We start from the raw sequence: 24,003 nt of genomic DNA on the forward strand, positions 1-24,003 counted from the left end.
ACAGATAGATAGATAGATAGATAGATAGACCATAGATGATAGATAATAAATGATAGATAGATAGATAGATAGATAATAAATGTTCAATAATAGATAGTAGATAATGAGTATATAGATTGATAGATAATAAATGATTGATAGATAATATATAGATTTTTAGATGATGATAGATAATTGATGACTGATAGATAATAGATTGACTGATAAGAGATGATAATAGATGATGGATAATAGATAAATTAATAGATAAATAACTGACAGCTATTAAATAGATTGATAGATAATAGATGACAATACTTGGTGAAGGCTCATCTTTCTCATCTAGTTCATCCTGCCAATAAAAGAACTAGCTTGTACCAAAATTATGGCAGGTGTATTCCTGTGTGTATTCCTGGCACCTAATCTAGTCTTAATTAACATGGAAATTCACTTGGTACATTAAAAGCAAAGTTCCTTAGATTGTAAACTCTTGCGAGCTGAGACCACTTTCTCTAACGTATCGGCTCGCCTAGCTTTGTCAGACCCTTTGTATGAATGGACTGTAAGAAGCGCAGAAATTGTTGGCGATAGATAAATAAAAGATAATAAAAGTAATAATAATAATGATCCAAGTAATATTGGAACAAGAGAAAAAATACTCTGGTGAGAATGAGAAGGCTGCTGTATTCCTGCAGCCACTAGGTGGCGCTATAACTTCAGCGTTTAAAGGTCTATTATGCCTATTATGGGAGGTCCAGAGGATGGGAGTGACTGTCAGGGGAATCTTCCAGCTTGTCATTCCTGCTTGTGCTGAGGTCCCTGTTGTGCTTATTATAAAGATTACGTGTTTTAAGCTCACACCTGCCCTGGGTATTTATTGTCAGGTGGAGGATCGCTTCTGTTGAGAGCTGCAAGTCTTTTGAAGTCCTGTGATCCTTCATAAAAAAAAAAACAAAAAAGAAGATCAACCAGATCTCAAGGAGAGTTTGCTAAATACTTGTGGTTCCTTTTGGAAAGTTTGTATTTCCAGGGATGTTTGATGTTGGAGCTGCTGGCATCTTCGTGGGGACACAGTCTCTGATCACAGTACAGGATCGCTGTCACTCTGGATATGATGATAATGCTCGCGTGTTGGGCTGTCTTTAGACACCAAACTCCCCACTAGGATACTTTGAAGTTCATCTATTTTTGGGGGAAAACAAGTGCAGATGTCAAAGGTACCGTGTGTGTGTGCATTTAAACAGCATTTGGCTTTTGCGACCATTTGAGTGGGCTTGGGGTTTGGTGCATCTTGTTGTTAACACCCAAGGAGGGTCAGAATCATCTGCAATTAGACAGACTCTAGAACACCAAACTCCTTGAGCTCCTGGCACTCTTTGGCCCCCATGCTGTTCTCATATATGTAGATGGAGAAGCTAATTGGTGTCCAGATAAAGGGGTTGGGCTTCAGGAGGGCTTGTGCTATCCTGAAGGTTACTTTATGGTGATTTAATAACCCCCACTTGACATTCTTGTCTTGACAGTCCTATGACCTGGGGCATGAAAGGCATATGGGATTCCACCATAAAATGGATGTGATCTGAACCAGTTGGTGGACACAGATAAGATACTCTAGGAGGCAGCTTCTGCTTGAGGCTAGGTCTCAGGGAGTGGTTACCTTGAGACCAGTCCTAAGCAGCTCAACAGAGAGGACACATCTTAAAGCATCTGAAGGGGCTCAAGTCTCTGACTCTCCAGCAGGTAACATTTTTCAATCTTAATCCCTTTGTTCCAACATCTCTTTGGACCATCTAAGACTCCTTCCATAAATGTTTCTTAATATTTTGGCCATAAAAAGCAGCAGTTGGGGGGGGGGGCCTCCCCACTATTTTGTGCCTCCCACCAAAAAAACCCTATGAGATTGGCTTTTAATTGAACTCCAGGGTTAGATCAGAGCAGTTTGTGGAGTAACTGGAGATCTAGAACGCATTAGCTGCTCTGGATAGCTTTTCTCCAATGTAAGTATATCCTATCCTATGGAATACAATGTATCAAGGTGAAGGATTCTTATCTCACCTAATTCTCTCATTCATTTTATACCGTTGTTCAAATCTGATTTGCCTTGACAGCTTATACATAGATACAATTTGGACTTGGCTATGGTGGAGAACCTCATCATTAGGACCTTAGTAGAACCTAAGATCAATTTGAACATTTTGACGTTCTCCTAAAGCCTAATAAAACATACACCCATCCGTCTTTTCTGCACCATAATTATTTTTCTGCGGTTAGGTGGAAAGTTAAGACAAGTATTTCTCCAAATCGAAAGATCTGTTGTCAGCACCTTTTAACATGTGGACTTGTGGTGAGACGTATTTTACCGAACAGATTTATAATATTTCGGTTGGAAATCATCCCAGACTTTTTGACACTTTAATATATTGCTCGAGATCCATTCTGGAGGCCAGTCTCGTTGCAGAATTGAACTCGTTAACCTTACAAGGAGTATTCAAAAGCATTATCACATCCCTTTGTGCTCTCTTCACTGTAATTGCAATTAAATTAGATTATATGGGCAAGTGCAGAAGACAGGGAAGCGGTGACGGACGAGCAATGTACGCCAAGGATCGTGTAAACACCGGTCTATGTGATTTATATATATGGCTGCACAAACAGTGTCAAGATATATATATATACATACACATATATATAAATTGTGTGTATATATATATATATATATATATATATATATATAGTATTCATGCATGCGAAACATATTTCTGTCTCCCAATATACATATAAAAAAATTCTAGAACATCCAAAATGTTGCAAGAAAGAGTTTTGAGTCCTGAGATATCATTTGGGAAATTTAATATTGTTAAATATTTAATATAATCAGAAATCGCAATTATTCTTTAACGTGGCGCATGCGATAGACGTGCTTCTAATTCTCCAAAGGCTGGCACGAGCCTCGGCGTCGTTCTCGTACCGGTTTAATTTTTTGTAAAGATACACTGAAGTTTGCATTGGCCAGATTTATAAATCCCCCCCCCCCCCGGATTCATTTTTATTGCCGGAGGAGATGAGGGATGAAGGGGTGAGATCTTTATCAGTGAAATTCTGGATTTCTGTGATTTTAGGGATTGAAGTTTAATAAGTTGCGCCAAGACTGGGCTGTGAAAATGTTCTTGGGTTAAAATGAAGAAGTTTTAATATTTTTACTGTTGTATTTTTGAAATGTAACTTTTAATAATCTAAAAAAATCTAAATGTTATATTAGAATGCTGATTTATATATGTGCCTATGTGTATGTATATGGTTACCTTTATGTGTATACATATATATATATTTGTATTTATCAGTGTTTTATTATATTTTTCATGCAATTATTCGCATGCGGAGACACGTTGATGCAAGTTTTATTGGTAACATTTTTCATTTACGCCGAAATGTTAGATTTGGAAAATTTGGGGCGAAATGATGGTCTTATGGCAAAAATAGACTTTAGTTTTTAAATCAAAGCTCACAATTTGGATATACGGTGCTTTTCTGCGTATGCCATTTAGGTGGATTGAGAAATGGAGTGTTTTTTGTTATCTCAGACAAATGCATTAAAAAAAAGTAGCCCGGAGTGAGCATTTTTAACAAACGCGCTCGGTATCAGCCGTGAACAGGTGGGTGGAATGTTAATTGTCAGCTCCTTCCTGTTTTGTGTCCATCTTTTGTCTGCGGCAGCTCTTTGTGCTTTATTTAAGAATTAGTGCATGAAGACGGCTATTAACCCCTTTGGCTGGATCTTTTTAACTGCCCTGCCCTTACAGCCACCAGGTCCTGTCCAGACAGGAGCGGGGCTATTAATGCTATCAGAGGGACATTCTTGTAGGTTTTTAGCTTTTTTTACCATATGTGAAAGATTTTCACTAAAAGTTTCACATACTGCATACCTCCTTATTTTTTTTTATTTATTTATTTTATTTATTTTATTTATTATTATTTTTATAAAATAAATAAATAAATAATAATAATAAAAAATGACTATACTATACTATAAGTTTAATTTGGAGATAAAATGATTTATTATTATTTTAAATATAAGTGTTGATTGGCTGAGCCATGTTCACAAAGTCACTTTTTAAGAATATTAGTAAAATAATAGATTCTCCGGAGATTATGGGACTTTAGCTCTTTAGCTTAAACAATATTCAGCAGAGTGACTAAATAAAAGCTGGGCCCAGTAACTGCTCAGATCATATATATATATATAGATAGATAGATATATATTGTGTTAAATTAAAATGCACAGTCAGCAACATTCTGCTAGTTCCAGCTCCGGTAAAAAGTTCTCTGTATTGAAATGTTACCCCTCCAAGCTCCATCTAGATCCTTCTGGATCGATTATGTGCCTTGATGATGTCACAGCTCCCCCAGATTAGGTCATATATCAGTTCTTGGTCGCGATTACTGAATCTGATTGGTTGGACCAAAACTATTAGAATTCTTTTTTTTTACTATTTAATTATCCATACATAGTTCGAAGACATGGTTCTATACATGGGTTTGGGGTACACAGCCTACTAAGTCCATACCTGGGAACCTCCGTGGACCCTCTAAATAGATTAACTCTTAAATAATACCAAACGCGACGCCGTCCCTAATCATGATTGTAAGGAAGAAATCTTTAGCGACTTGGTGTATCAGGAAAAGTAGTGGTAGAATCATGCGCGACCTCCCTGTAGTAAAAGCACCCAGAAAGCTGTTATATCTGACGGATATCCCAGGATAAGATGAAAAAGTGTCTGTTTTGTAAACAGGGACGATTCTGTGGGTCAGCGGGGTCTGGGCATTAGCTTGGGGGCGCTTTTGAGTATTTGGTCTCCGATGTCTCCTGCTCTGGATCCGCAGAATGTCTTTGCAAATGTCATTCTTGGATAAAATGCAAATGCTAAAGTTACATTCTATTTATAAATGAATGGCTTCCTCCATACGATGGCCCATCCCGCCTACGCCGCGCATGTACACTGCCGGTTCTGCAGCACACGCTATTAATATGTCTTATTCTTCATTTTGTGACCTGTCATTCTCTAGGAATTTGTGTTTTACTAATACAGCATCATAAAAAGTTGGTGGTGAGTTTGTGGGACGTCTGTTAACCATTCGTGGTCTGGCCTCCCAGCATTTTAAGCAGGGTTTAAACCTGGAGGTTGTTAACTAAAACTTTGGTAGTCTCAATTTAATTTACGGAGAGGGTGGTAGATAGGTGGCGCAGCCTCCCAGCAGAAGCGGTAGAGGGTAATACAGTGAGGGTATTAAACACGCATGGGCTAGGCTTACGGCTTCTGAATCTAAGACGAGACCAACGACTGATTAAGGTTTCAGTCTTTACAGCAGGAGAAATAGATTGGATCCGATCTGTGTTTCTATTCCACTTAGTTAACACGCCTTAGTAAATCTTTATTCAAGTAATATTTTTCCTCATTCATAATTTCGCTGGGAAAATGTGTCACGTGACGTAAAACCTTTTGTTTTATGTTCCTGTGATTAATATTATTAAGAATAATATAACAGATCTGCTTAACATACTACTGAGTCAAGTGGAACAGCACCTTTACCAAGAGTTTCTAAAAGGGACAGGACTGTTGTGTATGAAGCAGGATTGTTTGCTCCTTGCAGCCGTCCACACACATGACATGACTACTCCAGGGGATAGAGTAACAATGGCCTTACATGATGCCTGGATCCTTTCTATGATCCTTTTATTTGTTTTCTATGCTTTCCTTTTGTAAATGTGCTTTGGGCTGGAATGGACAGTATATCTGGAGTTTGTAATCCATCACCCTCTGGCACCATCTGCTAATCAGTTATTCTCGATTATGATGATGTCATAAATAGGGGTAAGTGAAAACAAATACAAAAAAAAAAACAACAGACCCTTAACTCTTGATCCATACATTTAATTCTAAATCTAACGCAGCCTGTGGTGGTAAATTTTGCTGCAATGGTGCATTTATCCCCCGGTGACTGTTAAGATAATAAGGCCCTAATGTTTCGTAACTGTTTGTAACCCTAGTATAGGTTGCTAGAATGACAGCAATTGCACGCATCGTTCCAGTGATTTAAAACATCCGCACATAGTTTTCTATAGAATCCCTTCCTGACTCTGATTGACGGCTCAGACACAGTGTCCTTTAACTTGGCAAGACTATCCCAAAAAGCTAAGAGCCGAGTGTCTTTAGAAGGAGAACTATTATTAACCTGCTCAGTTCTAGAAGGGCGGCCAGTGCATTTTTAATAATTTTGCTAGAGCTGAAGGGGTTAACTGTGCATTCATACATCAGAACTAAGTACACATACAGTTAATACAGTTTACAAATAGGGGTCCCAAAACCTGAACAGTACTGATTTATTATTATTATTAATTATTATTATATATATATATATATTATATTTTTGTATATTATTATTATTTATTATTATATATATATATATATATATATATATATTATATTTTTGTATATTATATATATATATAATAAAATAAGATAAAATAATAATTACAGTACAGGAATTTATATCTATATATATATATATATATACAGTATTACTTGGATTTTTATTATTATTATAAAACTAGAACTGACCGGATACATTAGGTATGATAAAGAGGGCCCTGCTCACTAGAGCTTACAATCTAGAGGATTTAGAAGAGTTTCTTCAACAATTTAGTATGAAAAACACATTGACCTTGTGATAAACCCAGTTTGTAGATATTTGTGCATTTCCCGATATGACCAGAGGGGGCGCTTAGGACGTGAATGCAGCCGTTTCATTGGCTGGCTCCTTTCTGGGCCTTGGGGCAGTTTATTGATCCGGTCATCATTTTCTTGTAGGTCCGTCAAAGCCAAATCTCTGCACAGGGCTGGAAATAGAATTATTATTAGCTTTATTATTCATTATGATGGCTTCTTTTAGTCACCTCTCACCTGTGACCCGGATTGGAACATCTTCTGCCTTCCCGATAATAATAATAATAATAATAATAATAATACTAAGAGACCAATCTGCATTCCGCTTCAATTTTTGTTTTTTTATTATTATTATGGATTTCTCTTATTATCCGTTTTCTCTAAAACCCAGGAATTCTTACAGCGATAAAAGTTCATTTCAGAACTTTTTCCAACTTGTTAGAACTTCTTAAAAAGTGTTTTTTTGTGTGCAATTATTATTATTATTACTATTTTTAAATTCAAATGGGGGGTTTCTGCGTTTTCTTACATGAGCACAGGTGTATCTGTCAGGCCACCTTGACAGGCGATGCCTGCGAACGTGTAAGGAGATCCTGTGTACGTTGACTTTGAGATGCTCATCCCAATGGCCGCGCGGTTTTAGGCTGTAACTTGAAGCCGAGACCAGACCAACGCGTGTTGAACGGCCCTTATCGGCCCGGCAGGTGGAATTCGGCGTGCCACCGGGAGCTTTCGGCATTTCCGTTTCGTTTTTTTTTCTCTCCTGGATTCGGAGAAGGGGAGACCGCATGCTTGCGTGTCAGACGTCTCGGTGGCAGCTGCCGCGGGCCGCGTGCATGCGCAGCAGGAATCAATCAGTGCAGAGCGGAGGGACTTGTAAGGCCGGGGAGCTCGCTGGCTTGTTGTCGCGTGTCAATGTCGTCGCGGTTTTCGAATTGTTCTGCTTCCTTTGCCACACGGCAGCAGCTGTTAATATTATCCATCAGGCTGTCAAACAGAAAGCCCTGGATGTCTAAACGAGAAGAGTCTGTAACGCCGGGAGAAGGGGGACGCGCAAACGAGCGAAATCCCTCCTAACCACCTGCGGAACCCGCGGACTCTAAAATATATTTATTATAATCCATATATTTTATCGACGCATACAAATCAATATACAATCTATATATCTATCAATACTTTCAGATTTGTCTCTTCTGAGCCGACACTCACGCTCAGTTTTAGTATATTTTAAAGGAATGTCCGAATGTACGAAGCAATAGGCAGGAAAAAACTTTCTAAATATCTTACTTTACCGAGAGGGTGGCAGATAAGTGGAGCAGCCTCCCGGCAGAAGTGGTAGAGGTGAATACAGGGAGGGAATTTAAACATATATGGAATAGGCATATGGCTCCTGAATCCCTTTGCCCTTATAAACCCACTATTCTTTTAGGTAGATTGTAAGCTCATGGGTCGAGTTCTCAAATGCTGTATCTGTTCTGTACGCCTGTTTTAGTTTGGGGTTTTTTTTTGTACCCCATATTTAATTTCTACAGCACTGCAGAATATATTAGCGCTTAATAAATAAAAGTTAATGAAAAGTAAATATAATTATTAATTTCTTAAAATATAATTATTTATATAATAGTAGTAATTAAAAAAATAATATATCCATATGCAATTATAGAAATAATAAAAAAGTATATTTAAAAAATTTTTACAAAAACTAAATTAATTGCACTTTACCTGCCACATATGAGTTAAAAAACATGGCTTTATTCACATCTCTTGGGGTCTTTAATTTTTTATTAAAAAAAATAAAATAAAAAAAAATAACTATTTTTTTACTAACTTTCTAAGAAGTTTTCTTCTTCGTTAAATATAAGAAAGTGTTTTATGTGGATATATCCAGTCCGTCCTGGAGCTATAACCCACAGTGCTACAAACAGATACAGCAATAGAGATTTCATTTGGTGGCCAGCTATGCTTCCATTACGCCATGTTGGCCATATGAAGGTGGGATAGGCTCGTGCCCCCCCCCGTGACGGATACTTTGTAACACGCGACGTATTGCATTCCACAGATTGGTTCAGCGAGTTCCGTGCCGTAACTCCAGCTTGACCGGTCAAAATGTGTATTTTAGTCCCATGACCACATGGGAGGGCTGGCCACTTCAGCCAAGTTATAGAGTGGTCCATAGTCAGGCCCGGAGTGGCCATCTGGTGACGCCTGGTCGACCGGTGGCTTTTAGGGCTACATACTAACTGAACTGAAGCCCCAAGTTAGGCCTTGCAGTGGCCACACATATGTCATTTGGTGGCCACTGACCTTTCAGAGCCAGGGCCGCCTAGCCATTCCCAGTCTGGGCTTGAACAAACTGCATAAACCCCCCATAGAAGGAGAATAGAAAGAATACCGCAAGGGTGTAAATACTGCTTACATTTACCCTGGTGGCCGTACTTTGAACCACAGGGCCCTTAAAAAATGGCCCAAGATCTCCAATTGGGAGCGGTGAAGGACGCAGTGGCCCCTGTGGGAACGCACAGGGAGAATCAAGAGGTGGCACTTTGGCAAAGAAACAGTGTCCACATCAGGCCCCTATGAGATAATGTTAAAAGGGGCGCCTGATCACCGTACTCCGAGAGTGCCTGGAGCCCCAGGCAGCTGCCCCCCCCCCTTTGCCTCTCGTTAGGGATCCCCCCGGGTCTGGATCGCCAGGTGCTCGCATGCTTTGCCGTTGCGTACTCGCTTTACATCACCGTTCCCACCGCCGGCGCATCTCCTCGCCGAGCAAAAGAACAATAAACACAGCTCTAAAAAAAGAACGCAGGTTAATCAAACACCATCCAGCGCACGTGGGGGAAGGGATTACATAGGAAAAAAAGCACAGGGGAATTTGGCACATTTGACGCATGTGGGAATTAGCAGCAGAAATGTGATGCATATATATAATATATAATATAATATATATAAAGATATATACACACATATACACATATATATATATATATAGTATATGCTTTACCTGGCTGGGTTACCGTAGATGTTTGTATCATCAGAATATCTAAGCGTCTCTGCGCCCAACATAATCCGAGCTTCTATGTGTTTTATTTTAAGGTTTATTTCTTCTAGAAATTGGAATATATATACAGCACTAATTGGTGAGCGATTGTATCAACAGGAAGCTGAAGCTTGGGGGCTGCAGACTCTTTAAAAAGAAGGAGAAAGAGACACGACCTTTCCAGCCATGAGTTTTTATACCTCTTTATAATATCAGTTATTTATTATAAAGGGGCAATATTGGAATATTAATATTAATATTGGATCATTCATTTAACGGACTAACGTTCCAGAAAGACCCTCTAAGAGTTATGTCAATTGATCAGAAACACATGTTCCTGGCACTCGTGTTTTACACATACGTGATGTGAATTTATGTGTAGGGAACAAAGGAAACATGGATTTCTTGCAGTTACACTTACTGTCATTTTCTCTCCCCAATGTAAGGAAGATATATCTGTACCGGCCTAGGAGAAGATGTCTTTAGTCGGGGGTGAGACATTTTTATTGGACCATAAAAACAAGATGTGGCGTCACGTAAACTTTTGAAATCTCAGAGGGCTCCTCTTCAGATGGAATCTGGAGGTCCTGAATCTGGATTTTTCCCCCGCAGGACAGAGCATAGTCCTGTCCACAGAGGAAATTGTGAATTTCTGTGTATTCTTTAACATGAAAAACATTTTCTTCGGGGCTAATCCCAAAGAAACAATATACAGTCTCGACACCAAGGGGCTGGGCTCGAACACCTGAAATAAATTTGCCTAATTCAGCTTTTAATCGGGGAAGCAATTTCAGGTGCACCAACTCCAATGAGCACTTCCTGTAGTGTTTTCCAGCTTGGAGGGGGGGGGCAGCACGCAGTAAAATGGCTCCTCACTCCACGCCGTAAAGCAGCTTTACAAAGTTTCACAATTCCAGTTCAGTTTAAGAACAAAATTGCTGTTTAAAGGAGACTCCGGTGTCCAGATACAGCCTCATCAGCAAATAATGTATATTAAATTATTTTTTTAATGTGCTATCTTAAGGAGAAGCTGCAGAACTGGAGCACACCACGCCCTCCGGGGTCAGACAGTCACAGTGGCAAGAACACGCTCCCGCTGAACTTTTAGCGCATGCACACAGGGGGTGGGATTCTTTACAGTGAGGGCAGTAAAGGTACGGAATCCACCGCTGAGAGAGGGGGTTCTATCAGATACAACGGATGCCTTAAAAAGCGAGAAAAGCAGAACATCCAGGCTATAAATAATAGAATAAACAGTAATATTTTAGAGCCCAATGAGTCAAGAAGGAATTTTTACCCCTAAGTGGCGAAATTCAAACAAAATAGCTTAATTGGGTTTTTTTTGCCTTCTTTTGGATGAAAAGCGGGAAGGATCGGTGGAAGGGTTGAACTTGATGGACTTTGGTCTTTTTTCAACCCAAATTAATGTGTTACTTTGTTACTATGTAAATCATATTGCGGGACAGCGAAACAATCGGGGGGTTTGGGAAAGCGGCAAATGCTTTCGGGGAAGATTCTGCAATAAATATAAATATTAACGGGAACGCCGAGGTATTTAGGCATTAAAGTGCGTGCGAGGATTGGCGTGCCCCTTTAAATACGTGCAGATTTAGCAATAATTTGGCTCGGCTGCATTATGTCACTTTTGTCATCCGCTGTCGTCCGTCCCTATTGCACAATAACCTAATATTCTTCCAGTGTTACTCCCAATAAATTTGGTTAGCCTGACATGCATGCGCAGCGTTCATTTCTTTTTCAGCATTTTATTAATGGTTTTGGCTAATTACGCTGCTGTGTGTGTGGGCCTGGCCGCGTCCGCAGCCTCCCGGTGGATCTGGAGAAGTTTCCGCTGCCTGGGTGGCGCAGGCTCCCAGTTGCTTTAATGGTATGTGTCACGTAGCCAGAACATTGGCAAGCTGCGAGGGGCATGTGTTCTGTTAAATAACACCCCGCGAGATATCCTCGGCAATGTGGGATTCAGTGCGTTCTGTTCAGTATGGCTGGTGTCGGAAAACAAAGGCCAAAGACACTGCAGCCTTCACATCCATCCCGGTACGTGCATGTATACTGTATACTGTATATATATATATCGAGAGAGAGAGAGAGAGTCCGGTGTGCCAGGCAGGATCTGCAACAAAGAATACATTTAAAAATACAGTCAATATCACTAAAGAAAATCAATGATATACATTTAGGAGAAGCTGCAGCTCCAGAGCTGCAGCGCACCTCGTCCTTCCTGGTCCAAGGCTGCTTGCAAACCTGGTAGTCATCGGGTTAAGCACCCCCTCCCATACAGATTTAAGCTTCCAAAGCCACCCCACCAAAGAAGGCCTCCAGTAGCCCCGAGCCTGGAGCTTTTCAGGTATGGCTGCTGGAAAAGAGGGGCAACTGGGAAGGGAAGAAGGATTGGGGGATTTGGGTCCCAAAGAGGGACTAGTCACACTCTACAGGGACACTCGGGATGTATCTGATCGCCCCTACATGAGTGTTGCTCACTGCTATAGGTAGGGCTGATATGCTCTAACTGCGACCTACCCTGCAGGAACGCCAGCCCGTGTATTTACAGCAGGCTCCTCTGCATAGCGCACTAGGCAGGTTTCAAGACAATGTCAGCGCCACCGAGCAAGAACCCAGGGAGATGAAGACCCATCAATCACAGGCAAACTTACCAGAATGAGAATTATCCCGATAGGCAGCGTATTTTCGCTTAATATTTATGGCCAATGAATAATAAATTGTCTGTCAGGCGCTGTCTCTTCTGTCCGGACTTTACTGTTTGAAAAGTTCAAGTAGGACTGTAACCTAACAGCAATTTCAAACTGATCAATAAGCCGTAAATATCTCGACGTTAAAGGGACGATCCGGCCATTATATGAGGCTCTGTTCTGAGCACCGTGCACATGCACAGCAAGCGCTCCATTGATTCCCCCTACAGCATTTTCCGGCCACCGATTGGCTGCTTCAAGCAGCCAATCAGTGGCAACAATCGTTGGAATTCCTGTTGGCTACTTAACTTTTTTCTGTAAAGACGTATTTTATTTTTTTACATTATTTGATAAAGTGGATCTTATTCCTGGAAACAAATTATTTAATAAACCGAAACAACTTCAAAATGGTTTTGATATTGATCTTAATTTGGATTTTTTTTTATAAAAGACTGGTCGATATGGCTTTTTTTTTCCAAAAAAGAATAACCCCGTGTCACGTTATTTGCATCTTAAAATGTAATGCATTGAATGATTTTGAGATTTGTTTTTTTTTTTTACTAAACCCCAAATTAAGCCAGTTTCGCCATTCAATATAAAATTTTTGGATAGAAAATGGTCATTCATTAAAGTAAATGTGGCTCATTGGCTTTGGCATATAATATGTGGACATTTTTTTAAAAAAAGCCTCATTTGTATGATTTTAACAAGTTACATATGAAGAAATTAGATGTGTTTCCTGTATTTGGCAGAAAAAATAGGATCCATAATTTTAATATTTTTTTTTTTTTAAAAGTTGACTAAACAGAGCTTTTGTTTTTCAATAGGAATGAAATCTATTTTTTTCTTACATTTAATATAATTGATATATAATTTAAAGAGACGATGAGCTCTTAAAAACAATGTTGAGATCATCTGAACCCCCCAGCTATCGGCTATCAAATATTAATGGTTGCAAAGTCACCCCGTTGGGTTTCCGCCATCTTAATTTCAACATAATTTCATTTTTTTCACTATTAACTCACCCCTGCCTCTCAGCCACTGCACTCACGCTAACCCTAGCAGACAAGACTGAACAAGCTGAACTCCCGCAGATGCCCGCGGAATTAACATTGAACATTGCAGGCGTGACTAAATTGCCGGGAACGCTAAATTGTCACGTGACATAAAACGTAGACACTGATAGGTTGTTGCCAAAGAAGCTTAGAAGGCTTCACAAAGCTTTCTATGTTTTACCATCATAAAAAAAGAATAACTTGCCACATCTGCTAAGATTTATTTGCTTGATGTGCTAGAAAGTGTCCAAATGGAACAGCACCTTTAATCCCCCTATTTTTTTGCTTAAACCCCAGAATCTTAGCCAATAAAGGAATCTCCCGTTATTAACGAGGCTCATCGAATTGATACAGTATTCAATTAATATTTTAGAATTCAGGTTCCTGGAACAGGACCTGACAGCAGAAGCGCGCAGACGATGAGACGTGAAAGTATGATGATCAAGCATTTCCCCGGTGGGCCGGGCCGCCGCAGGGCCGGATTGACTTAGGGGCTGATGGAGCTGCAGCTCCAGGCTCCTACCTTAAAATAGGCCCAGTCAGGACCGGACTGACTGGGCCTATGCGGCCTCATTAACGCAGGGCATAAGGGGCACCTGCCCCTTAAGCCCGCCGCAACTGCGACCGGGTCCGCCACTCCAAGGGGCCGGGAAGCCCCCACCAGGGCCGGCCTTACGGGTGTGCGGCCGCACAGGGCTTAACTTTATTTAACATGGAAGATGTTAAATAAAGTTAAAAAAAAAAAAAAAACCCGATGTTTTAAATAAAAATGGGCTGCTCTGGCTTAAATGCCCGGGCCTATTTTTTTGTCCCAGTCTGGGCCTGATGATGATGATGATGAAAGTATGATGGCGGAACGTATTAAGTGATCCAGGGGAGGTGGATGCCGTCGGCGAGAAGCCGGCGGAGTTATTTGCGTATCAATATCGGAAGTCGGCGTAAAGACTGCATTAGTGATCTTAGGTAATGCCACAGAGAGCAGGAAATGTGGAGCTGCGCGCGGCTCGCTCTCCACGCACTTTCTAATGCTTTTTAACAATTACAATTCCCCCTTTAGCTATTAAATCCGTTTTGAAAAAAAAAAAGCTGCAACCTCACCGAGCGCCGCGTGACACCGCCGGACGGATTAGAAGCATTTTATTCCGCAATCATCTTCTGTGCTTTTTACCTCTGGTAAAGTTTGTCGAAGTCTAAGAAGCACATTTCTCAATTTAAAACTTTTTTGTTAAATTAGAGAATGCATTCCATTTTCAATATAAAAAAGAATAAATAAATAAATACTAAATATATATTTATTTATTCATTTTTATATTAAAAAATGGAATGCATTTATATATATATATATATATATATAAAATTATATATATTTTTTTTATCAAGTTTATTTAACCCTAAATTTGCAATTAGTAAATGGAATTGTTGTTAAAGGGATAATCCCGCCATGATATTCGCTGCATATGATAGCTGCATGGTCACTTGAAATTTTAGTGTGAACCCCCCCCTCCCTTGCAACCGCCATGATTTTGCAGAATTGCCCCGACCACTCAAGTGGTTGGCCCCGCCCTGCCCCTACCTCTTGCCGCACCCCCCCAAACAGGTGTCCTGATTCGGACCCCTAAAATGTTGAGGGGTATGGAATATGAAGGAGTCGGCTCCAGAAAAGGTGACCCTGAGAATCTGTCCAACCCCCGTGAGACCCTCAGAGATTCTTGGACTTAAAAAATACTGCAAATAAAAAAAAAAAAACATTCTTGTATTAAAAAATATAAAAAAATTTGCAAAATCATGTAACTCATATGTTGTAATAATTTTTTAGAAAATACTTAAAATCTTAAAAATACATCATTTTCTTTATTTTGACTTCTTGGGTTTTTTTGTTACATTTTATTATAAAAGAGCCCTGACAATATTAGATTTTGAGTGAAACACAGCAAAAAAATTGCATTTCTCCCTTTTCTTGGTCACAGCACTGAGCTGTCCAAAAATTTGCATACTAGAATTTTGCTGGAATTTTCAGTAAAAATTTTTTTTTCAAAATTGAAAATTTCTGTGGCGGAACTATATTCCTTGCTTGTTACTATTTCTTAGAAATGTGGATTTATTGACCAACAATTAATTTCCTGAAATGTGGAAAATATCCACCAGCTCTATGGTTGCCACAAAACCTGATTATATTTATGTATCCACTGAGAGTTTCGTCTTTCCAAGAAACGAGAATATTACGTTAGTGAAGGAGCTGATTTACAGACAAGGATCCTTGAAGAGCTGCTCTCTGGAAATAAGATTCGGATGCCAGCTGTTACATTGTAGTGAAGCAGCTGGGAGAAAAAAAGATATTCCTGGAGGACAGATTCATATGTAAATGAACTAAAAAAATAAAATATATATATATATATATAAAAAACTAAAAATGGAACTGAAAACACAATTTTTTACACTTAGCTGCCAGAACGGCAGAATCCTGCACATGCGCGAGCAGCGTGGTGTGCACGTGTCTGTGTATGTGTAAGTATGTGTGTGTGTACAGGTGCCTTGTGTTTCCTAGAGCGCCCCTAGTGGCCTGATCCAGTATTAACACCAACAAGCATCTGCCCAGAACAATGGCACCTGAACAATCCAAAGGGGCGAGAGGTTCTTACGTGGTTTCCATCCCCAGCATACTTGGCTCCATTTAAGTTTCTCCCCCTCCTGAAATAAAATACATGGACCCTGGGCGCCTGCTCTGCATACTTCCCAACTGTCCCGGTTTCACAGCACAGTCCCACTGGACTTTTTATATCTGATTTTATGACCAATTGGCGAGTGTATCTGTAATTGAATATGGAATTTAGACGCACAATGGTGCTTGTATGCACTCTGTTTAAAGGTGCTGTTCCACCTACTCTGCATAATTTTCAACAGATCTGCCCAGCGTTTCTTTGGTTAACAAACTATAGAGTACAGTTACTGTTTAGTCTGAATGGATCAGTACCCTTAGTTTATTAACCCATTTCCTGCTGTTTCTATACACATTATCGGGGCTTTTAGGGCTGTAGAACCCTGCGATACCCTCATACCCAGCAAACATTCTGAGCTCCTAGAAAAGAGGGGCAACAGGGGAGGAAAGAGGGGCATCAGGGGAGGAAAGAGGGGCATTAGGGGAGGAAAGAGGGGCATCAGGGGAGGAAAGAGGGGTATCAGGGTTTTTGTGGCAAAAACAGGGATAGTTGATATTTGATCACCTAGACATGAGTGTCATTCACCTGGATATTCTGGGCCATGAGACGCTCTAATGCCAACTTCCGATCTGGGATCTGGAATGAGTACAAGCCCGTGTGTTTAGGAACATAGAGGGACTGTCCGCCTAGAGCAGGGGTACTTGGAAGGTGGATCACAAAGACTCTTCTGTGTTGTAATTCTTGTAATCTCGGTTGCCGTAGTCAGAGTGTTTTCGGGACGTGAAGCTCCTCCGACGAGAGATCCGGCTCTCTCTCCACCCCTCTGGAGTAGACACGAGTTGTATGTGTGTTAGATATGGAGCGCTCGCCAGCGTGTGACTGCCTGGGGAAGCGAGCGATGACGGCCGCTGGTGTGGGCTTTGATTCCTATACAGCTTGACCTCATCCGGCAGCGCGTTACACGGCGTGAGCGAAGCCTCGGCAAAACACAAACACCCTCCGAAGGATCGCTACGGGAGAGAAATCATCCGAATGGGGATTTTCGGACCCGGGAAGTCGGGGGTCTTCAGGGGACGGAATTATTAAACGTTTGCGGCGGCGGCCCGTCGCTTTGTGACAGTTTGTAAGTACAGATAACGAGTTGATTTGGTTTGTTTGGTTTCATGGAGACGTTTGATACAATTATAACAATTGCTGAGTTTTAGAGAACTTGGATCAGATAGAAAAACCGGCCCCATTCGGCCCCCGTCTGGTCTGTCCATTTCTCCTGCTGTAAAGACTCAAACCTTAATCAGTCGTTGGTCTCGTCTTAGATTCAGGAGCCGTATGTCTATCCCACGCATGTTTAATACCCTCACTGTATTAGCCTCTACCGCTTCTGCCGGGAGGCTGTTCCACTTATCTACTACCCTCTCGGTAAAGTAAAACTTCCTTTTCTATGTGTTTATTTATATAGACATACATATAAATCGCGTATATATTTCTTTTGAATTGTTTCTGTGCTTATTCATTGACCCCCAAACCCATTGGTCTTGTTTGCGATACTTAGAATTACTCCTGACGGGGAGCTTTCCGTGACCTTATCGACTTGTATTCACGCGGGATGTGAGCCCTGTTAGGTACATTGATTTTCTAGCACTAAAAGGGTAACCGGATCATTTTGGGTTATTTTTTTTTTTGCCTTGAAATTTAGAGTTGTACGTTAATATTGTACAGAATGCTCATTATAAGTGCGTTTCCTGCCAAAAAAACATCTATTATTAGTAATTTACCCCAAAAGTTAAGCGGCTTGAAATATCTCACCTAACAAGATGACAGCAAACATTTGCCTGGTGTTTAGGAAATCTTCAGTGACAGGTTCTTAACCCGAATTTATCCTCAACGAGCTGATGCTTGATGACTCCTTTCAGGAGCTTCCAGAGTCTTGTGGTCGCGCTGCTCGCTTCTCCCTGGCCATTACGTCATCGGCCTCGTTCCTTGTAATGACGATAAGAATAATGAGGGTAAATAGGGAATAATCGGGATTTTACATCGTCCCGTGTGTCCAGATTCTACCTGTTAGGGTTCTATCCGCTAAATAAGGCCGTCTAACGTTTTTTTTATCATGCAGAACGTTGCGAGGGGAGCTGCGGTGGAGGTGGGCACAGGTCAGGTCCCTGGGCCGGTCCCTGGGCCGGTCAGGAGAGACCCTACCGATCTCCCCAACCGGCCCATGATCCCCACTGCCCACAAAAAGCAGGGCAGTGGGCGACAGCAGGGCTGTGCCTGGAAATCAGGACTGCCCCACAAAAACCAGGACTGTTGGGAGGTATTTCCCTTTATAGAGTAGGGAGATCTTGACCGTTGGAAGCCTCTTTAATCTCGTGTCTGAAGGCCGTGTCTCTGAGCTTCTCCTTGGCACCGTCCCACGTCTGAAGGACTCGATATCCTATCGCAGGAAGTGTCTGCCGTATCGGAGCGCTGACATTAAAGGGTGTCTCGGGGAACTGTCAGGACTGACAGAGTCTCGTATGTCACGGGAACGTGTCGCTAGCCCAAAAGAATTCGCCACAGCATCGCCTTAATTAATTGGGAAGTTATTCCTCCGACATCCCAGAGGCATATCGAACATATTTACGCAGAACGCAGTATGCTTTAACATTTCTGAAACAGAGACTTATGAGCTTTCACAATATACTTACTTAAAGAACACAGGCAGCTTATTATTCTCATTTCACTTTGGTTTTTTTAACCGTTTGTGCCCAGGGAACAAGACGTTTGTTTTTTTTGTTTGTTTTTGTGTTCTCTCTATATACTAATGACGAGCGTGAATCGCCGGTGCACACAGGTATTGTGCGCCGACGCTTGTGCTTTCCACAATAGCACTTCAGTTATCGTCCTCAGCACCTGTCGCTGCGGAATGACATCATCTGCCGGCACGCAATGAATGAGATCTGTAAGAAAAAAAAAAAAAAAAAGCAGGAAAATGCAAAAGGTGCGGACGGTGAGCCGCTTGCACCCAAACAAAGACGACCCTCGCGTCACAAACCCCCCCAAACGTCTGCCTGCGGCTTAGAACGTTTAATCGTAAGCTCAGACGTTCCCAGAAAACAGCGCCGGCGCTGAAAGGGTTAAAGAGGCTTCCTGTGAACACGGGGAAGTCCTTTCTTACTGCACGACGCGCGCACGTCTTCACCGCCCCCCCTTACTATTTAATCATCATATTCTGTTCCATAAAACCATGTATTCCGTAACATTCTAATACAAGTCTGCCAGTGACTCTGCTTCACTGCCTATTAACTGCCTTTTAACCCCGTTAGCGCTTTTACTTTTCTACCGGGCATTTTTTACCGTTTTTATAAATACAAAAATAGCCTATTAGATTTAAGTATTAGGTGCGGCCGCCCCCCCCCGTAGCGTTCAATGCTCAAGTCCTTCGTTTAAACGGTTTGTAATCATCAATCTGAATTTTTTCAGGGAATGCTCTATTGCCATGTGATAAAAGCAGGGACCGTTGCCATAGAAACTGTAAAGGCCTCTTAAAACTTTTTTGTGTTGTAAATTCAGGAGGCATGGGGTGGGGGGGTGTGTGTTTAATAACTCGCTACGGGTTACAGTATCCTCCAAAAGTGCCCCCATCCCCGACCGGTAATATCAGGGATCGTCACCTCACATTTTGAACCATGCATTATGCAGGGCCAGAAAAAAACATGGCGGGGTCGGCTTCTCCGAATGCAGAGCGACAATTATGAAATTAAACGGTAACTCTCGCTTTAATGGACTAAGCCAGAGGTATTTAAACTATTATGAGCAGCATGGTAACGTTCTTTATTACAGTAATAAGCACAATTATAATGAAATGATTTTTAAAAACATTTTTATAATCTCACGTATTGTTACAATTAAGCAACAGCTGCGGGGATGTGGATAATGTCACGCTGCTCCGGCCTTCTGAATTCATTAGGAATTCTACTAATAGTAAAAAAAATAGGAATAATTCAACACTGAAAATGATTAAAATGAATGTTTCTAAGCTTTGTGAACCCAGACCTAAAATATATATATATATTCTCGTATATCCAAAATACGTTAACTATATAAGTGCAAGAGGGCTGTAGAATGATATAAATCATCGGTATTTAGATACAATTTTACTGCTGAATTCTCAGAATCAATTCTTCTTCATATAAAAAAACCTCAAGCGTGCAATCATACCTCCCAAGTGTCCCTGTTTAGAATAGACACTCCCTCTTTTGGGCCCCAAACCTCTGATGCCCCTCTTCTCTCCCCTGATCCCCCACTTTTCTAGGAGCGCAGAATGCTTTGCTGGGTATGAGGGTATCACCAGCCTCACCATAGAGTAATTCTTATCAATGTACTGCTGTGATGTGCCTGCCCCCGAGGTCCATTGAAGCAGCCAATCAGTGACAAGAAAGCACCCCATTGAAATGAATAGGAACGCTTTCCATGCATGCACATATAGGGGTCTTGTTGGAAATCTGCCCCGAGCATTCAGCAAGCCAGCACTGGAGCCCCCCGCCGGTGAGTATATCACATGCTGTTTTTGGCCGAACAGGTAGATAGCTTTGGGGGGGGGGCAAAGGGGCAAATGCATATGGCAAGGGGGCAACCATGTCAATTTAAAGGGACGTCTCAGCATTCATATACATAAAAGTGCACATGATATTTGGAGCGTCCCTTTAGTTCAGTAGGCAATCCTGATACGTTTTCTGTAACTGGTTCAGCATGTCTTTAAGACCAAAGATCTTACTGATTTTAGACCCTATAGTCATTTAGAAGACCGACGCCTAGGAAATCTATCACCCAAAAACAATTGTTTTTTTTCCCCAGAATTTATATCCATATCTATATATTTTCAGCCTCTTTCCCCCGGTTTATAAATATGACCAATTACTAGACGTTCCATTATTCCGCTCGCTGCTCTCCGCTGGAATTTCTTCCTGATTAACAGTCGACGTTCCAATCAGTACGGGGATCATCAGTGAAGCAGCTAGCGCGTGATTGGTTGCGGGTTTATTATAGATCGATCCACGGTGCATCAGCCCCATTGAATGTTGTAGAATTCCAGCGGGCAGTGCAGTAGAGGAGTAGACCACCGGAGTGACCAATTTCCCCCATTTTTAGGCTGAAACCTTGATCTTTGAGATTATCTGTCCAACCAGCCGACCTGACTCAATAAAACTATTCCTATACTCTTATTAAATGGCTTAATAACTTAAAATGGCATTTATTGCTTAAAATATAAAAAAAAATGACTTGGATTATTGTAAAAATCACTGCAGTTATCTAAAATATTTTCTTATAAACTATCGTAAACCTCGTATGCATTACCTAAAAATAAAAATATTAAATGCTAAAAAAACCATCTATTTTAGACAACTTATGGCATGGCTTCATCAGAGCTTTTACATGGAGGCGAGGCGACCTTGGACACAAAATATCTCAAATCTCAGAGATACCTTAAAAATGCTAGGAGCCGGTCATTTAAACGGAAAAAAAACAAAGGCTATTTTAAAATTTACGTTTTTTTAGGTAAATTAATTTTATTACCTTATTATTAATTTTGCTGCAATTTAGCTAAAAGTAAAAGTGAATAATTAAAGGGCTCGTTCTAAAAGGAAAATGTTCAAGATTCCCAAGGAGCGCCGCTGCCTTGTCGTACGGTTTGAAGACTGGCGGAAATCACCAATTTGTAGAAACCAAATAACGATACCTTTTAAGAATGGAGTGCGCGTGGCGGGGGGTTCACGCGACCCACGTCAATAGCGGGAAGGTCACTGAAATTAGGACTAGAATGATGTCATTGAGGAAGAGGCACAATATCGCATTGAGATGTTGGTCTCATTACCTGTCACCTTCACAGATACTTAACTCCTTAAAGGCATCCGTCTTGATCCCGTTCACGTGACGCTTCTTCGGGATTCATTTATCCTGACACTTTTCCGGAAAGCTCATATGTATTGAGCGGCTACAGAAGGATGGATAATGTCTTATTGGCCCCAGAGAAGAGTCTTACGGAGTTATCTGCTTTCATTGAGTGAGATACAGAGTCATGGAGGGTTTCCGAGATCTCGGGGGTACCTTCTTCAGATGTAATGACGATGAGTCTGGTGGATGTAGGTAGGTGCAAAAGAGTAATTCTGCCTAATACATCCAACATTAGCAAAGGGTTTATATACCGGATATATATATATATATATATATATATATATATATATATATATATATATAAAAGTTTACTCTTCCTGGCTAATCGACAAAGAAGATAGTTGGAAGTATACTAAAATATTCCGAAAACAAGAAAATTTTACTCAATGACAATAGTAGCACTATGCATAAAAGTAATAAATATATATATATATATATATATATATATATATATAGTTTTTATATATATATGTTAAAACAGAGTATCTGTTGGTACTATATATATATATATAGATAGATAGATAGATAGATAGATAGATAGATAGATAGATAGATAGATAGATACGATAATAATACTTTTAATAGTAATAAACATTTTGAACAAATCTGTGAGGCTTATGAAGATTTCATGTTTGTGGCTGCATTGCTAATAAATAATAAAAAATGATATTTTGCAGAATTACGCGGAAATATACAGGTTTTAATCCTCGCCTTTATCTAGAATGGTGGAATAATTACTGCTCCAGTGTTTGTCATACAATGCCAGCGCTTATTTAGAGATTTTTTATGAAACGCGTTGAAAATCAAAATATATTAATGTTCCTCCCACGTTTTTTCGTACGGTGAGCGGGATAAAAATCTGCATTTTTTAATCCCTTCATATCTGCAAAACTACACACAGATCCATTCACTTACTTTATTTAAAGTGATGAGTCAGTCTGAGTAATATTTTCTTCAATGGGAAAGCGTGTGGCTTCTTTGTGTCACCGACAGCTTTATCTCCCCAAAGAATTAATCCCAGATTTTGCAGATGTAAAATGCTATATCTGAAAGTGAATAATACCCAGGGGGGAGCTGGCACCTTCTGGCCTGGGGAGCAGGTGCAGCCAAGTGGCCCCTTGTACCCACCGGTACCTTACATACGCACTGGCACACATACTTACACACACTCTCACACATACACACAGGTACTTACACTAACACATACTAACATACACTTACACACTCAAGCTAACACATACTCCCTCTCACACACATAAACATTCACTTTAACAAACACTTACACATTCATGCTCACACACAAACACTTACACATTCATGCTCACACACAAACACTTACACATTCATGCTCACACACAAACAATAACACATTCATGGTAACTTACACATTCACATTAAAGCTCACAAACGCACAGACACATTTATGCTCATGCACACATTTACACATACACATTCATTCTAACACACATTCCCTCTTATACACTCGTACACAAACACATTCATGCTCACACATACTTACACGTATACAGGCACTCACATTCTACGATACATACATAAAAACACACTCACCCCCTACCTTACACGCTAACTCTCTACCTTACCCTTTCTCACACCCGTATCTCACCTGGACCTCACCCTCTTTCTGGCTGCTCATACAGTGTGAATGCAGCCTCGCTTTTACAGCAAGGTCACCTAACATCATGTTACTTGACCCAGCCGTGTTCCCTCCCGTTTTATTTGCTTTGACTGGCCCTGATTAATTATAACATGCCCCGTTCCTGTATCTCCCTCCTCTGTAACGCTTTTCTTCCGCACATTTTACCTGCGTTCCATTGGCTTACTAAATAACCCGCGTTTCTGAATGAATTACCACTTCTAGCACCATGAGTGCTCCTTTAAATGTAGACATTTACGTAATGT

General features: G+C 40.6%; 1 protein-coding gene across 1 annotated transcript in view; it reads left to right on the plus strand.

The window, feature by feature from the left end:
- The first annotated feature begins 1,457 nt into the window (after positions 1-1,457).
- Positions 1,458-24,003, plus strand: part of LOC128496409 (sodium channel protein type 5 subunit alpha-like) — a 153,155-nt gene continuing 130,609 nt past the window's right edge. The window contains exon 1 of the mRNA XM_053466022.1: positions 1,458-1,719. The gene's annotated coding sequence lies outside the window, so the exon portion shown is untranslated. The remainder of the gene's footprint in view (positions 1,720-24,003) is intronic.

The sequence above is a fragment of the Spea bombifrons genome, chromosome 5 (genome assembly GCF_027358695.1).
Source record: "Spea bombifrons isolate aSpeBom1 chromosome 5, aSpeBom1.2.pri, whole genome shotgun sequence".
In the NCBI taxonomy this organism is placed as follows: Eukaryota; Metazoa; Chordata; class Amphibia; order Anura; family Pelobatidae; genus Spea; species Spea bombifrons.